Consider the following 17,061-nt stretch of genomic DNA (forward strand, 5'->3'; position numbering starts at 1 on the left):
CCGCGTCACCGCGCCCACCCCGCGGCCCGCAGGTTCTCCTCAGGACTTTTATGTTGATTTTCTGTTCATGTCATGATTCATGGACTGGTTGATTTGGTTCACCTGAGGCTGTGGTATTTAGGGAGCTAGCACGAGCAGACTCGTTGCCGAGAATGAATCACCCTGAGCCATCCTGATGGGTTGGCGTCTGTTTTTGGATCCTAAGTCAAGCGTCTAGTTATAGATTCCACGAGGACGCCCGTTGGAGTTCCTTGTGTTTCCAGTTCTACTTGGCTATACCGTTCATGAGCGTGCCAAGGTTCAGGTTTGTCCGTTGGTCGCCTCCTAGGTTCAGCAACTGATCTCACAGCTCCTTAGTTATGTCAAGTAAGTTCTGTTGCGCCTGACGAGCATGGTTTATGTTATTCCCCGTTTATCCTCTGGCCCTGCCAGTAGTTTGTGTTTGGTTCTACCTCCCTTTTTAGTTGTCACATTCAAGCTTAGCTTCTTAGGTTCCACCAGCCTCAGGTGGGTTTGTTATTTTCGCCCACATTTCGTTGTCACGTGTTTGTTTTTGTTCGTCGTTTGGCCCTGTATTTTGCTGCCTTTACGTTTACGTTATCCCCTGATTTTGTGTTAATAAAACTCTCTTGCATTGCACCGTCCCTTTGAGTGTTCATCCCTCTGTCACAGGCTTCAAGGTCAAGGACTCTTAGGTTGATGTTCAGTTGATTTCCTTGTTCACGGACTTTCAGTTCTGCACGTCACGCTTACGTCACTCACTGTGGACTTTTATGTTGACAACCCTCTATGTACAACGCCATGTTTTCTGTTTGGGTCATGTGTACTCCATTTACGTTCATTGTATGTTTTGATTTGGTTAACCTGAGAGGTGGGGTATATAGGCAGCGAATGCGATCGTCCCACCCCTGAGAATTACAGTTCGTAAGCCGGCCTGGAGTTTCGGCATCTTGTTACTCTTGCTAAGCCAACCTGGAGTGTTGGCAGTTCGTTTATGGTTTTCTTTGGTCTTAGCGTGGTTTTCACTAGGACGTCTGAAATAGTCCGTCAAGTTGATGTGCATATCGCTTCTCTGGTTGCTACGTGGTCTTGAGTGAGGATTCGGCGACTGATCCCTAAGCTCCTATTTCCGTCAAGTAAGTTTAGTTGCGCCTGACAAGCGCGGTTTCTTTGGTTTCAGTTACTGGCACTGCCAGCGTTATCGGTTCTAGCATTATCTCCCTGTTTATCTTCCCCCATCTCACCTGGCTATCAACCAGCCTCAGATGGCCTTCATGTTTTGCCTCGTTTGCTTTGTCACGTTTGTTTGGTTTATTCATTATCCCTTGTGTTATTGCTGCGTTCTTGTTTACCCCTGTTTTGTTTATTAAAATCTTGCATCGCACCGTCCCTGTGAGTGTTCACCCATCATTGATCTAACCAGTCATGGCACCCTCATTGTCTGACCTAGCCAGTCATGACAATAAGGCATACTTTGATGTACTGAACAAATACCTACCTGATCAAAAACTTGCGTGTTTAAAACAAACCATTAATATTTTTATTATAAAAGTATATTGTTAATATAATTTTTTTTAATATTTTTTCATGAACACCCTTGAAACACACAAACAACTGTTTCATTCTTTTGCAGATGTTGTGCGTGCTATATGTTGAAAATAGTCTTTCAAAGTTGAACACTGCTTGCAATTGCATAAGAGATTATATATTGTCAATTAAGAGTCTCAAGAGTGCATTCCAAGTTTTGCAGGTGCATGGACAGCTGAAATAGATGCCTGGATATAAATGCAGGTGTCCGTAATGTCAGTGTTAAAGCTTATAATGTTTAAGGAGCACAGATCTTTGTGAAACAAAAGTACCACAGTCATTGCATTTCCACATTAATCGGAAGACTATAAAAGAAAGAAGAATAAAAAAGACACAAAAAATACCCATTTGCTGCTGCAATTTAGAAAATGCAGCATGGTAATATTGAATTTAATTTATACAGTTACATTTGTTGTCTTTTTTTTTTTTTTTTTTTTTTTTTTTATCATTTTCATATTTGTCTCCATAAACAAACTTCTAAAAAATCTGATTCCTAAAACAATGGTTTCCTTTTCTGGTACAATAACTGCATACATTCTCTTTTAACCTGAATATCTGATATTTTTATGGATATCTGAAACTGCGCTAGCTACTTACCGTTTTGTTTATTGCAAATGACATTATTTGGGGAAGCAATCTTTTTTTTTTTTAAATCTTGATTTTAATTGGAAGTTAATTCTATACATGTACACACATGTAACATCCACTACATTGCAAATAGGGGTACATGATCAGAATTGCCCAATTTTTGCTCCAAACACAATTTGTAATAAGCCAATTCGTTATTCTGATCTTGGCAGATTTTTTGTAGCAGTTTAACAATGTGAATAACGGTATGTTACAACTTTGGCTAATACAAAGGACTGAAAATGTACTATTAATTAGTGTCATGTGTTCACTTAGTCCATACATCTGAGTTTAATAAAAACAATGAAATGAAATATGGCATTTGGTCATTCCTATTTAAACATACTGTACATTCAAATGTTCATTTTTTTTTTTTTTTTTTTTTTTTTTTTTTTTTTTGGGGGCTTCTCATTACTTTTTATTATGCATAAAATAATACATAATGACTTAATTACTTTACAATATTTACTTAAAAAATACAAAAACAATCTATAAACTAGTTGTCCATCCTGCCACCAAATCAAAATGACAATGCATTCCCGTTAAACAAAGATGCAAAGTGCAAAAGCTAAATTGACTAATAAGTCAGCCCTCTGCATTCAAGCGGGTTAATGGCGCAGGACCTCAGAGAAAACAGAAAAACACAAAAATCTCTAGGCCCCCAAACCATAACATTTTCTCTTCAAACTGTTGACCACATGCACTACCCAAAACAGTTTGTAAAACCAAGTCAAAGAGCGTGGCGTCAAGTATCTAAATGCATTTTTATATAACACATACATTTTACACATTTATCATGCATTAAACATTTTTTTCTTTTTTTTTTCCCTTTCCAGTTAGGCATAGCGGTCTTGGAATTTTAGTAATTCACACATTATCTAGTTTTAGCTAGCACCAACCATGTTTCATATTTTTGTACTGTTAATTACATGCACTACCCAAAAACATTTTGTAGAACCGAACAGTCAAATAGGATGGCCTCAAATCCTATTATAAGGAATGTAGGCACAGTAATCTTGGGAAGCTTACAAATTCGTAGCAAACATTTTAAAATAAACTGGGTTAGGTAGCGCTAGCGTAAGCTAGCATGCTAGTTCGAGCATTCTTGCAAAACACAAAGAAAGTCTGTACAGTAACAATTAGCTGTCTAACCTGTCAATAACCACTTTTACTTACAATACACAATCTCCTTAACACAGGCTATCCTATTCTTACCTTGTTCAGTAGGCTTGGCTGCAACAGATGAACTTCACCAACACAAGAATACACTTTAAATAAATAACACAGTTGGTTCACTTTTTTTCAGTGTAGAGCTATGCTTAGGGTTGTAAGACCCTAAGGGTTTGAAGCTAGTCTTAAGATTAGTATATGTGTTCAAGGGTTGTATCTAGGGTTACCCTAGTGAAATAAAACTGCATTTAAAACATACTGAGATTTGTCTAAATTGCATTAATACTAGCAAGTTTATGTCATTATGTTTTCAATATGGATGTTTCTCAATAATTCCAGTAACTGAGTCAGATGTGTTGGGTCAGTAATATGCAAAGGGGTGTGTGGAACACAACCTATTTGCGTAAAAATCACATTTTTCCCACTGGTCCCTGGGACCACCTATTTGCATACTGGGTGTGTCTTTCACCCTTCACTTACCATCAGTGTGAAGTCAGTGCCCCAAGCTACCTTCCCCTAAGTGTCGCTTTGTCATCTATATAATGTTGTAGCTGCCTGGCCTTAGTGTTGAAGGCTATAAGAGCAAGTATCCACTTTCTATGCTACTGAGTATAGTGGCAAGTTGGCTGAATGCTGAAGTGATACCTAATGTAGAGTTATGCTGTCTGTGTTTTTGAAAATGGTAGTTCTTAATATGTTATGTCACTTCTACTGAGAATGAAATCCAGGACTGGAAACTGGATTGAGTGTCTTAATGAAAACATATTTAATATATATTTTAGTATATTTCTAAAATATACTAAAGTATACTAGCAAAGCAGTTGTAATGCATATTAAATGTTTTAATTTCACTTACAGTAGGTAGACTATTTGTTTACAGCCATGTGCAGCAGGGTTTTTAAAGTCTACTGAAACTTAATTTAAAAAGTTCCATTTTAGTACAGTTAAGTGCACAACGCTATGGTTTTTGCACAATTTATGTATAATTAAAGAATTGTAAGAATGAAAACAGTTGTTCTGTCTTAGTTCTCTTTAAATACAATAACAAATAGTTTGGCCAAAAATGTCATATAAGTGCACTGTAGCATAACTGAGATTAATATTCTTGATCCTACATTTTTTACTTTGATAGGGTTTGGAGAGCCTTACTGTTAGGAGCTACTTTTAAGAAACTGAACTCTTCAGGGTTTGGAGCTAGGGTTAATATAGCTTCAAAAGTTCTATCTAGGGTTAGGGTTGGGTTAGCCTTAGAGTTTGGAGCAAAGGTTTTGTACAGCCTTAGGGGGCTGATGTAAGGTTAGTGTTGTGGGAGCTTTAGGAATTGGAGCTAGGATATTGGTCAGAATAGCTTTGGAGCATCAAGCTATGCTAAGGGTTCGGAGACCCAAAGGGTTTGAAGCTAGGCTTACAATTAATGCGCTCAAGGGTTGCATCAAGGGTTACCCTAGTGAAGGAAATCTGCACTTAATAGTCACACACTGTCACATACTGTGATTTGTCTACATATGTTGCAATAATAATAATACTTTTTTTGTTTGTGCAATACAACCTATTTGCACTGGGACCACCTAGTGTGTTTTGTCTGCTTCCATCAGTGTAAAGTCACTGCCCCAAGTTACTTTCCCATACGTGTTCCACTGGCATCTTTATAATTTTGTAAGTGCTTGTCCTCAGTGTTGAAGGCTATCATAGCAACTACCCACTTTCTAGTGGGGCTGAAGGAGCCGGGGCCAGGGCAAGAGTGCTGCAGAGTACAGGCTTCAGGCGTGACACGTGAGTGAAGGAGAAGCAATCGGTATGAGACCGGGTTTACTCTGCAAAGCACCTTGAAGGAGCCCACATAACAAGAAGCCAATTTCCAGGACTCCATGAAAGAGGTCTTTAGTGTAAGAGAAATTCCAATCTGGATTCAGACCCCATTATAGCACGAAGACAGCCCTAGTGAAGATTACAAACAATCTCCTTCTTGCCTCTGATCAAAGCTATGTATCTTTATTAGCCCTACTCAACCTCAGTGCAGCCTTTGATACAATAGTCTACTTTTTACTTTAATACACTATTCTACTAGAAAGATTAGAGAAAATGGTTGGAATCACAGTAACAGCCCTATTGTGGTTCATATCTATCTGAACACTATCAGTTCATAAAGAAAAAAGGTTTATCTTCAAATTTCACAAAAGTAACAGGTCCAAAAGACACAAGAAATAAACTATCAGACTTAATGTTACACCTGGCTGATTTTTCCATGGTCTAGCAGCTAAAAATCTTGACCTTATATTCAAATCAGATCTATCATTTGAGCAACATATAGCAAATATTAGTAGGACAGCCTTTCTGCAATTTAGGAACATTGCCAAACTAAGAAATTCCTTATCTCTACAGGATGCAGAATTTTACACAGAGATGATTCTCCAGGAGTAGCTGGAGAATTCTTCTTACATGACCCATATGTTCGTCCATACAATGACTGTAGATGAGGATATCATTCAGATAGACAAATGCATAGCCTCCCTCAAGATCTCATTTATGTATCTTTGGAAGATGGCCGGTGCATTAATTAATCCAAAAGGCATGACGAGGTACTCATAGTGGCCTAATGGAGTGATAAAGGCCATCTTCCATTCGTCACCTTCTCTAACCCGGATAAGGTTGTAGGCACTGCGCAGATCCAGTTTGGTAAAAGCTTGCTGCAGCACCTCAAAGGCTGAGGTCATGAGGGGCAGAAGGTAACAGACTACTGACTGTAGTATTATTTAAACCCTGGTAGTATATGCAGGGAAGAAGCACCACATCCTTCTTCCCTATAAAGAAAAATCTGGCGCCTTGAAGGGTGGATGAAGCCTTAAGCCGTCAAGTCAAGTGGATTTTATTGTCATTTCAACTACATACAGAGTACACAGTGAAACGAAACAACGTTCCTCCAGGACCATGGTGCAACATAGACAGTGCATACAGAACACAAGTGCAACACAATACAAGTGCAGACAGAGAATAATAAATAATTTGGTGAAGTGTGCAAATTATGCAGTGTGCAATAAATATTGAGTCCAGTGAGGTAATAAAGTTATTTGTGCAAAAATGCTTCCCATATTATCTGGGGTAAATGGTTGGAGAGAGAGAGAGAGAGAGAGAGAGAGAGAGAGTGTGTGCATGGAACAGAAAAAAAAAACATCAGTTCAGAACTTGAGTTGAGTTGAGAAGTCTGATGGCTTGGGGGAAGAAGCTATTGCAGAGTCTGGTCATGTTGGACAGGATGCTGCGGTACCTTCTTCCTGATGACAGGAGGGAGAACAGTCTGTGTGAAGGGTGCGTTGGAGGGTCTTGCGGTCAGAGGCTGTGCAGGTCCCAAACCAGGCAGTAATGCAGCTGCTCAGGATGCTCTCTATGGTCCCTCTATAGAAGAGGGTGAGGATGGGTGGAGGGAGACAGGCCTTTCTCAGCTTCTGGAAGAAGGAGAGACGCAGGAAGTAGAGACACGTTTTGTATGTTGTCCTCCATGGCTTTACGCTCAGGGCCAGAGAGGTGTTTTATGCTATCTCTTGCGTTTCAGATGAGTATACCAAATAAAGGAGTTCGGAAAAACTTGTAGGAACTCAGAACTCTTTTAATAACAGCTTGCTTTTAATTCCATCTCAATACAACACTGTGCGTCACACCCAATCCGGCCCATGCTACAACAACACTATACAATTAACTATTCCTCTTGTTACATCTTCCCTTTTTTTTCTCTCTCTCTCTCTCTGCAACACATATAACCAAGCAGTCAACTTACATATATAAAAGGCACATGTAGATCAACAATGCGTTAACACATCCTATGGCTAATGAACATATCTATACATAATCCTTCAGGTGTTCTGTTTTTTTGATTATCCTACCACTTCTAGATCTAACAACAGTCTGCATGCTGTGTTCCGTGTGTTGGCGGTGTGGTGGTGTGTGTGTGTGTGTGTGTTGTGTTTGTTCAATGAGATCAGTTCTGTTTTGACTTCTCACTGAATGTCAGTCCATGCATGTTCTGTGTCACTCTTTCCCCTCATGTTTCTCTGATCTGGTCTTGTCTGGTCCTGTGAAGGTGCTGTTCTTAAGTGTCTCCTGTTCCGTCTTATAACGGTTCCACTGTACAATTTTACTGCGTAAGATCTGTCACTTGGTCCATCACTGTGCCGGGTGTCCAGTGAATGTGATTGGAGTTCTCAGTTTGCACTCTCACTCTGTTTCCACCTTTCAGAGCTGACAGATCTTTTGCACCTCTGTTGTAGTAGTATGTCTGTCTGGACTGATTTTGTTTCACAGACTGATTAGTTTTCATCACAGCAGGCTGAAGTAGAGTGCTGCAAGTTGGCAGTAATGTCTTGGTTCTCCTGCTCATGAGTCTCTGTGCTGGGCTAGCACTAAATCCCTGTAAAGGTGCATTTCTATGGTCAAGAATGGCAAGGTAGGTAAGCTGATTTTTCTTGTATTGCTCTCCCCATGAGTCTTTTTGCTGTTTTTACTGCAGACTCTGCTTTACCATTACTCTGAGGATATGTAGGTGATGAGGTCACATGCTCAAAATCCTAGGCTTTGCCGAACTTTCTGAACTCCCATCTGGAATGCCGTGGCGTGTGAAGTGAGCTTTCAGCTTGTGGACAACAGTGGCTGAACTTGTGTCTGGAAGATGGTCGACCTCCCAGAAGTTTGAGAAGTAATCAACTGTGATCAGGTAGTTGCCATTGAATGCAAAGTTCTGAACTTTGCCAAAGGCTTCAGCGGAATGTCATGTGGGCGCAGTGTATCTTTTTGCTGCTTTGTGTCTGTTGCCCTGCACACTGCACAATTCCCTATGTATGTTTTTAGGGTCTAAGTCTCTCCTGGCCAAGAAACACATTCTCTGGCCCTGCGCAGACAGCTTTCAATGCCCAAATGTGATGAATGTATTCTCTCCATAATTTCATGTCTCACACTGACTGGGATTACTGCTCGCTCCCCTCTGAATAGTACACCATGTTGCACACAAGTTCATCTTGCATAGAAAAGAAAGGTCTCACCTCCTCCACCACTTGTGCTCTGTCTTTCGGCCATCCCTGTAAAATGATATGTTTTGTTAGAGACTGCTTTGTTCTTTTCTGTTTCAGCCTGAATGTTCCGCAGCCTTTCCTGTGAAATAGGCAGATATTGGATCATGTTTATTGTCTCAATTTCAGCCTCAACTGAACCTGCAGTGTCCCATTCTGGTAGGTAAGATCTGCTTAGTGTGTCTGCTACATACATCAGTCGTCCAGGCACATATGTAACACTGATATCATATTTCTGAACCCTTAGTAGCATTCGTTGCAGTCTCTTTGGTGCATTGAACAAGGGCTTTCTCATAATGGTTTCCAAAGGCTTAAGATCAGACTGCACTTCCACTTTCCTGCCATATGTATACTGATGGAATTTTTCCATGCCAAACAGAATGGCCAAATATTGTTTTTCTATCTGTGCATAACCCCATTCAGTGGGTGTGAGAGCTCTGCTGCCATAGGCTATTGGTTGGCCTGCCTGCATGAGTGCTGCTCCCAGATCAGTCTCCGACGAGTCACACTGGAGAGTAAGGTCTCCCACCGGATCATTATATTTCAAGACTGGTGCTGTCGCAATTGTGTGTTTAAGTTTCTTGAATGCACTTTCTTGCACATCTGACCATTCCCACACAGCATCCTTGTGCGTCAGCTGCCTCAGAACCTCACAGTCGTCTGCTAAATGTTCACAGAATTTACTGAGATAGTTTACCACACCGAGCAGCCTCTGTAGACCTTTGACGTCTGTTGGGCTGGGCATGTCTGTAATGGCTCAGCTCTTCTCAGGGTCTGTTTTTAACCCTTCGGATGTAAGTCTATGCCCAATGTAAGGCACTTCACTTTGGCGCAGCTTACATTTCTCAGCATTCAGTTTGATGTTGCACTCTCTGCAGCGATCCAGCAGCTTTCTCAGCTTAACATCATGGTCCCTCACAGCGTCTTCCTCATTTTCACCCATACCAATGATCAGGATGTCATCTGCAATAGTACATACTCCAGGTAGGCCATCTAGTGCTTGTGTGAGCCTGTGCTGGAACACTTCTGGTGCTGGAACACTTCTGATTCCCATGGGCATTGGTAACCACCTGTATCTACCAAAGGGTGTTGCAAGTTGTCAGATAACTTGACTCATCTGTCAGCTTCACATGCCAGAATCCATTTTTCACATCACAGACAGTAAAAACTCTAGCTTTGGTCAAGTCTGGTAACACCTCATCCATTGTAGGTAGAGGGAAGTGTTGTCTCTTTAAGGCTCTGTTCAATGGTCTTGGGTCAACACATATTCTGAGCTTGCCTGATGTTTTTTTCACAACAACCATGCTGCTAATCCATTCAGTACTTTTTTTCTACTGGAGCTATAATCCTCTTCTCCTGCAAGCTTCTTAGTTCTTCTTTCAATGGTGTCATGAGGGACACTGGAACACGGCGCTTTGGCAGTTGTACTGGGTGAATGCTAGTGTCTACTTCAATGTGATATGTCCCTTCAAGACAGCCGTCACCCTCAAATACATCAGAATATTCATGCTGTATGTGGCTCATGTCCCAGGGCTCTTTGTCATCATGGGCTTCAGTAACAGTGTCATCAATGGCAAGAATGTTCTCTCTCTGTATTCTAACCAAGTCCATTGCCTGCACTGCCTTATTGCCAAGTAAAGGCACTGAGAAGCTCTCTTGTACCACCATAAACTCTAAGCGATACAATTTTCTGTTTCTTGGGTTTCTAATCTTAATTCTACACTTGCCCATGGGGTTCAACGTGCTCTTGTTGTACATTACAAGGACCTGGTTTGTTTTTTCTAGCTGAGTGTCTGGACCTGCTCATATTCTGCTTCCATCACACTGTTTTGACAAGCATTTTGATGCAAAGTGGTTCCTTTTTGCATATTTTTTGCACTGTTTCCCAAAAGCTGGGCAGTTTTGTTCTTCTCACTGTTTGCACCTCTTCTACACACTGTCCTTCAATTGTCTTTGTGTTCTTCTTAGACAGTTCTACTGCTCTACATATCTGTAAGCACTTTTTCAACGTCAGAGCTGACTCACGGAGTAAGCGTTCTCGCAAATGTGTGCTCTGAATGCCACAAACAATTCTGTCCCTTATTAGCGAGTCCCTAATCTCTCCAAAGTTGCATGTGGCTGCCAGCATTCTCAAATCAGTTACATACCTGTTGACATTTTCACCCACATTCTGGTTTCTGGAGAAAAACCTGTACCTCTCTACAGTTTCGTTTGGCTTTGGGTTGCAATGGTTGTCGAAGGCAGTCATTAAGGTGCTAAGGTTAAGCTCCTCTGGCCTCACTAAAGCACACAGCATCTCACAAAGTGCTCTTTCCGTCTCTCCTATGAGATATTTGAAAACTTTTACCTTCGTTTTCTCATCCGTTGTGTCTAGTGCTATGTCGACATACAGGGTAAATTCCTCTTTCCATGACTTCCATGCCTTGGACAGGTTTGGCGCATTCCAGTCCAGCGCCGGGGGTGGCTTCAGTCCGAGCCTGCCGCCCATGCCTTTTTACTGGCGTCTGCTCACTGGCGCTTCCACGAGTATGCCCCCCTCTCTTTCTTTCTCTTCGGTAAAGTCCACTTCACACCGCTGCCACCATGTTTTATCTCTTGCGTTTCAGACTACCATACCAAATAAAGGAGTTCGGAACAACTTGTAGGAACTCAGAACTCTTTTAATAACAGCTTGCTCTTAGTTCCATCTCAATACAACACGGTGCGTCACACTCAATCCGGTCCATGCTACAACAACACTATACAGTTAACTATTCCTCTTGTTACAAGAAGGAGAACAGCCACACGGAGGACTGGTACCTGGTAAGAGGTTAATAGCACAGTCAAAGGACCAGTGGGCTGGTAGGATCTGGGCTTTCTGTTTACTAAAGACCTTCCTCAAGTCAAAGTACTCAGAAGGGACTTGAGGTAATTTAGGGACACCAGGGAGTGATGGGGAGACTGTATGTTGGATGGAGCACACTATACTAAACAAGACCCTTTGTAATGGAGCCCCCAGGCTGCTACTAACCGTGTTAGCCAGTCAAAGTGGGGGTGATGACGTTGCAACCAGGGGAACCCCAAAACCAGCTGCAGCTGGGGAGCACTGATCAGAAATAGGGTGATTTGTTCCGTGTGTTGGCCGATGTGCAATGAAAATGGTAGAGTCTGTTGTGAGACCACCCTTGGCTCCCCCTGGTTCAAGACTGTCCATCAATAGCGGATATAGGCAGAGGATGTTCCAGAGATACCAATGGCAATCCCAGAGTCCTAGATAAAGTGTCCTAGTAAATGATTCAGAACTGTTTGCTGCAATTAGAGGTCGGGTGTGGACAGCATTGAGAGATTGATAAATATACATCCTGATAACATTCTTATTGAACCACTGGGAGAGGAAGTGTGTCAAGAGCCCATCAAGTGTGGAGAAATGTCACAGGTCATGACCCGGAAGCAAATCAAATGGAACAATCAATCCTTCGAGCCAAAATACAGGACTGCCTTTATCAGTGAGAAACAAACTGGCAGAAGTCATTGGTTTAGGGAGTATGGCGAGAGGCAAGAGGAAACTTTCTCTTGGTGTGTTGCACTCGCAAGCAAAGTGACCTACCATTTCACAGTTGTAGCATGCTGAGGAAACTTCAGAGGAGGATTCAGAGGCCAATCGATGCCATTCAGGGGACCAGTAAACCCTTATATGGGCCCAGAACCAGGATTCTAGTGCCCAGAGAACTCGAAAGGGGAGTGTCAGCTGGTAGCATCAGGGCCGGAGAGAGATCCAACAAATGAGGTGAAAGTAAATAATCGACCATTAAAGATGATGGCAGATAGCAGAGCAGCTTTCACGTGTATCTAGCCTGAAGATGCTATACACCTCCTCATGTCTGGTCAGTGGATTCAGACATTCGGGTTTGAGGGAGTGAAGCTGATTCCTCTAATAGAACCAATAGAGAGCTCTGCTATAAAGATATCAAGATTACAATACCTATTCTGGTATCAGAACATATACCAATAGCACTGTTGGGAAGAGATGCTTTGTGAACTATGAACTGCACAATAAAATGTACACCAGACGGATGCCTGGTGGAAGTGCCAAGTGATGTTCCAGCAACTACTGATGAGAGAAGCCGAAACTTTGTCAGTTTTCTGGATTGGAAATCTTACTGCAGACTTCTTGGAGCCAGCCACGTTGTGGGAGAAGTTTATTGTGGCAAACCTGCCTGATGCAAAACCACCAGAGTATCTGTTGCATTGCACACTCAAGTACTTTAAGGATGCTACCCAATCAAATGTGGAAGACTGGTTAAGTCACCAACCAAAGCAAGTTCAGCTTGGTTCGAGCTGTATAATCTTGGGACCACAAGAAGCAGCTATGAAGTTAGACAGCAATGACTGTCTGCATAAGGGGTTTGCCATTGGAAAAAGTGTGCCACATGTGACTCTGTTGGTAGCTAAAGACTATGAACTATGAACTATGAAAAGTGAAGATCAGCAATTCATTTAAAATTATGATCATTGCTCAAGGACAAGGACAACCACAAGCTGTGCGAATGACACATGAGTCACTCAACAATCCAACAAGGAATTGCATGAAAGAGGAAATGCTAAGATTAGTGCTAGAATGCCTGTGGTCTCGACATAGTACTGACATTGGTCTTGTAAAGTCAGCTCAACCAGTAACAGTTGAACTCAGACCTGGAGTTAAACTTCTGTGGAAGAACCAGTATCCCTTGAAAGAAGAAGCAATCTTAGGGATCGAACCACAAATTGAAGGACTTGTGAAGGCAGATGTGTTTAAGCTAACTCAGAATCCTCAAAGCAACACACCTTTATTGCCAGTGAAGAAGCCAAAACTCCTATCGCTTGGTACATGATTTGAGAGCAGTGAATGAAGTATTAGTGGATTGTCCAGCTAAAAACCTTGCCAACTCCAGAAGATGGTGAGCCTCATGATGATGATGATTGTGTACAAGAAGCTGAGAAATACCCAAGGCTTAGGTCAGATTTGCAAGCCCTCCCACTGCATAAGACAGACGTGGAGTACTGGAGTGATGGGTCTTGCTATAGGAGAAGAGATAAATTGTGTGCGGGCTATGCAGTAGTAAAAGTTCAAGGAGCAAACTTTGTGGTCGGGAAGGCTGCAGTAATACCACAGCCTGCTTCAGCACAACTTGCTGAACTTGTAGAGTTAACAGAAGCATGTTTATTGGCAGCAAGTGACTATCTATACTGTTTCTGCCTATGCACATAGCGTGTGTCACCTGTTTGGCGCAGTATGGAAGAACCAGGGGGTTAAGAAAACAGATGGTTCTCTTATACAGCATCATGAGCAAATAATGAAATTGTTACATGCCAACACATGACGGTATAGCTAAATGTGCTGCACATAAAAGGGATATGTCAAAGGTCACGCATGGGAATAAAGCGGCTGATGAAGCTGCAAAAGCAGGAGCAGACAAATGGGGTGAAGTCTTCTTGGTTTCGCATGAAGTAGACATAAAAGACAAAATAACAATTAAGGTTGTGACCTTAATACAGGAAGCAGTTCCTGATATAGATAGACAGTTATGGCGAGACAGAGGGGCCACTCAAGATTCTACTGGCCTTTGGAGGAATCATGAGGGGCTGATAGTAGCACCTCCTGACTTGTTGGGTCTGATGATTCAAGAGGCACATGGTCTAGCCCATGTTGCAAGGGGGGAGGTAAGGAGGAAAATTATTAAGGCATATAGGTTTTGGGCACCATATTTGCTTGAGCAGATTATGTCATTGGTAGATGCACAATTTGCATATATTTGCACAATTTGCAATATGAAGAATAATGTTTGACGGGGTGTAATGGTTCCACCTGGTCACATCCCAACTCCAAGGGGTCCTATGCATGAGTTAGTAGTGGACTTTGTTGACATGATAAAACCAATAGGAGGTAAGAGATATATATGTTAGTTGTGGCGGGCCGATTTTCAAGATGGCCAGTGGCTTGTCCAACCAAACGGAAAGATGCATATTGCGTTGCCACGTTTCTGTGCAGAGAAATCATAAGCAGGTGGGGACTTCCAGATTGGATATCCTCAGGTAAGAGGAAGGAGTTCGTGGATAAGACACTAAAATTCATTTTGCAAAAATTGGGGATTAAACAGCGTCTTGGGCTAGTGTATCATCCGCAAAGTCAGGGAATTTGTGAGAAAATAAGTGGTGTTCTGAAGAACCGCATTGTGAAAATCTGTCAGCACACGGGTTTGAATTGGGTTGCTTGCACTGCCATTGGCGTTAATGGTGTGTTGCTCAAGTGAGCTGCGTGATTTGCACATGATGCCGCATGAATTGGCGACAGGCAGATGAATGCCAACGCCGTGCTTGAGTACAGTGGAAAGGGTCCAAGTCTTGCCCTTTTAGAAGATGAAATGAGAGTCTATGTGACATACATGACTAATCTACATAAAAGAATATCCATGTATGTTTCTGACAGCAAAAGAAAGAAAAGGTGCAGAAGAGGCTGGATGAGCAAAAGAGGAGTGTCGTGCAAGGTTATGAAGGTCCTTTTGAGGTTGTGCGCAGTATTGGAACTTCAGTCCAGGTTAAAGGGTGTTAAAGCACCTAGGGAATAGGCACCCCATGTGCATGGAGGAGAGTTTAGGGATGTCCCAGAAACAGCAGGAACTAGTTCAGGGGAGTGTGAAGCATCAAAGTGTGCTGAGGGCACTGATTCCTCTACAGGGGAAGTCAGAGAGTCAAATAGACGGACTAGTCCAAGACCAGTTCGAAAAAGGGTCAGACCTAAACGTTACGAAGACTGATTTAGATGTGGCTGAAAAGGGGGGCATGAAAAAGATGATTTAATGAGTGGTAATAGTTTGACAGTATAATGCTATTGTTGTGCAATTTGCATTTGATATTATGAAGAAAAGATACTGGCTGTTGTTTTCTGATCTTTCCCTACAGACTAGCAGTGGGGAATACCACTGTGAGATGACTGGTATTCAGAGATCCCAAGTTGCAGAAGGGGTCAGACATTGATGTACAATACAAATCTGGAGATTTGAAGGTCTTTGAACAAGGACATTGTAAAGGCATCCATCCAGCCTCTCCACAATATGTATATTTACTTTACGTTAAATGTAGACATAGTAGTTTCTTTATGTATAACCCATTGTTTATTATATTTTTTATATCATTGGTTATTGTCAACAAGTTGTAAGATGATGTATTTTATTATTGAGTAAGTACAGTGTGACCTCAGGGGTTTTGTTCTTTTCTCGACATTAGGGATAGTAATGGTAGGCAGGGACAGGTGTATTGGAAGGTCTGATGGGTCGACCATCCTGTAGTTACACATTATTTTTTGGTTAATGAGGTTCCACATGTATTTTACTCACACTTGTACACTTCCATATTCACTATATACATTGTTAAGACATTCCTTCTTTTTACATTGGCCTGGAGTACAGTATGTGGTCGCCTAAGGCAAAGGGGCCGTGAGAGAGTTTTTCCTGTCTTGAGTGATTGATGAACATTTAAGGTAAGCTAGCTGCCTGCCAGGTTTTCACTCTCACACTCCATAAATTTGGTGCTGAAGAAGGCACACACTGAAGGAACTGTTGTTTAGATACACATGTAACACATGTACACATGTAATCATGTGTATGTTACTCTTCTATTTGTTCGAGCCTCTGGTGAGACTCGAAAGGGGGGCATTATGTAGTATATTCATTAGCTATGCGGGTGTTAACAGACCTGAAGGAATGCTATAGAGTTGAGGAATAATATGGTGAGGTCCATGGGTTAGACTTGGGAAAGGAGAGCGAGATCCATTCCCAAGCCTAACTTGGTAAAACTGCACATGAACTGAACAAATATAGTAGATTGTTTAGATTGGACATTCCAATGTATGTGACAGAAATGTTAAGTGGATCCAGCTGTGTCTTCATGTGTACTATGTATGTTAATTGTGGGGGTTGATTTACACCCCTCATGGGTTAGACATTGACATCCTACATATGGAAACAGTACAACAACATATGACATGTAATAGGGTATAAAACATGAGGTGTCTAGACAGAGAGCAGAGGGGCACAGATAATTGGCAGGCTCTCTCCACACTGTACTTTTGATTGGAATAAAATGTTTCATGATTGCAACTGAAAGACGATGGTCACGAGAGGAAACTTTCACTGCTGATTTATTTGGCAACAATAATCCATGAAAAATGGCTTCAAAACAAATTCAGAAATCAAAGAGGAAAGTATTTTATGGAGTTGAAGAGATTTTGGCAGAGTTGGATCAGGAAAGTGAAACAGAGTGTTTGCTGAAGTCGGACAGCAGTGAGAGCAGGGAAAGTTTAAAACCTGACTAAATAAAATAATCAAAGGTGAAACTAGACCCTCCTGCCTCTTTGGCAGGTGACATAAGTTTATCAAAGAAGATTACAGTATAACATTGCCATCAAGTGCAGACAATACACAATCACTTTTCTGCAGTAAAATGTACTGTTTTTATGATGGTTGGCGGTTGGGGACTTTATAGACTCCAGAAGGACACTTGGAGATGCCTGTTCACTGTCTACTCCAGTTAGAATAACTTCAAAGCAGCAGGAGGAATCAACTCCAAATTCTGTATAATATATTTAAATGCTTTCTATTACAAA

General features: G+C 41.6%; 1 long non-coding RNA gene across 2 annotated transcripts; it reads left to right on the forward strand.

Moving 5' to 3' along the window:
* Positions 1-853: 853 nt before the first annotated feature.
* LOC140574372 (uncharacterized) lies at positions 854-16,743 on the forward strand. Of its 2 annotated transcripts, XR_011980724.1 has the most exons (5): positions 854-1,136; positions 7,702-7,822; positions 7,948-8,089; positions 8,502-8,600; positions 15,360-16,743. It is a non-coding gene; the product is annotated as an uncharacterized lncRNA (long non-coding RNA). The 2 variants fall into 2 exon arrangements; XR_011980723.1 differs by having other exon boundaries at positions 8,502-16,743.
* Positions 16,744-17,061: the final 318 nt, after the last annotated feature.

The sequence above is a fragment of the Salminus brasiliensis genome, chromosome 12 (assembly GCF_030463535.1).
Source record: "Salminus brasiliensis chromosome 12, fSalBra1.hap2, whole genome shotgun sequence".
Taxonomy (NCBI): Eukaryota; Metazoa; Chordata; class Actinopteri; order Characiformes; family Bryconidae; genus Salminus; species Salminus brasiliensis.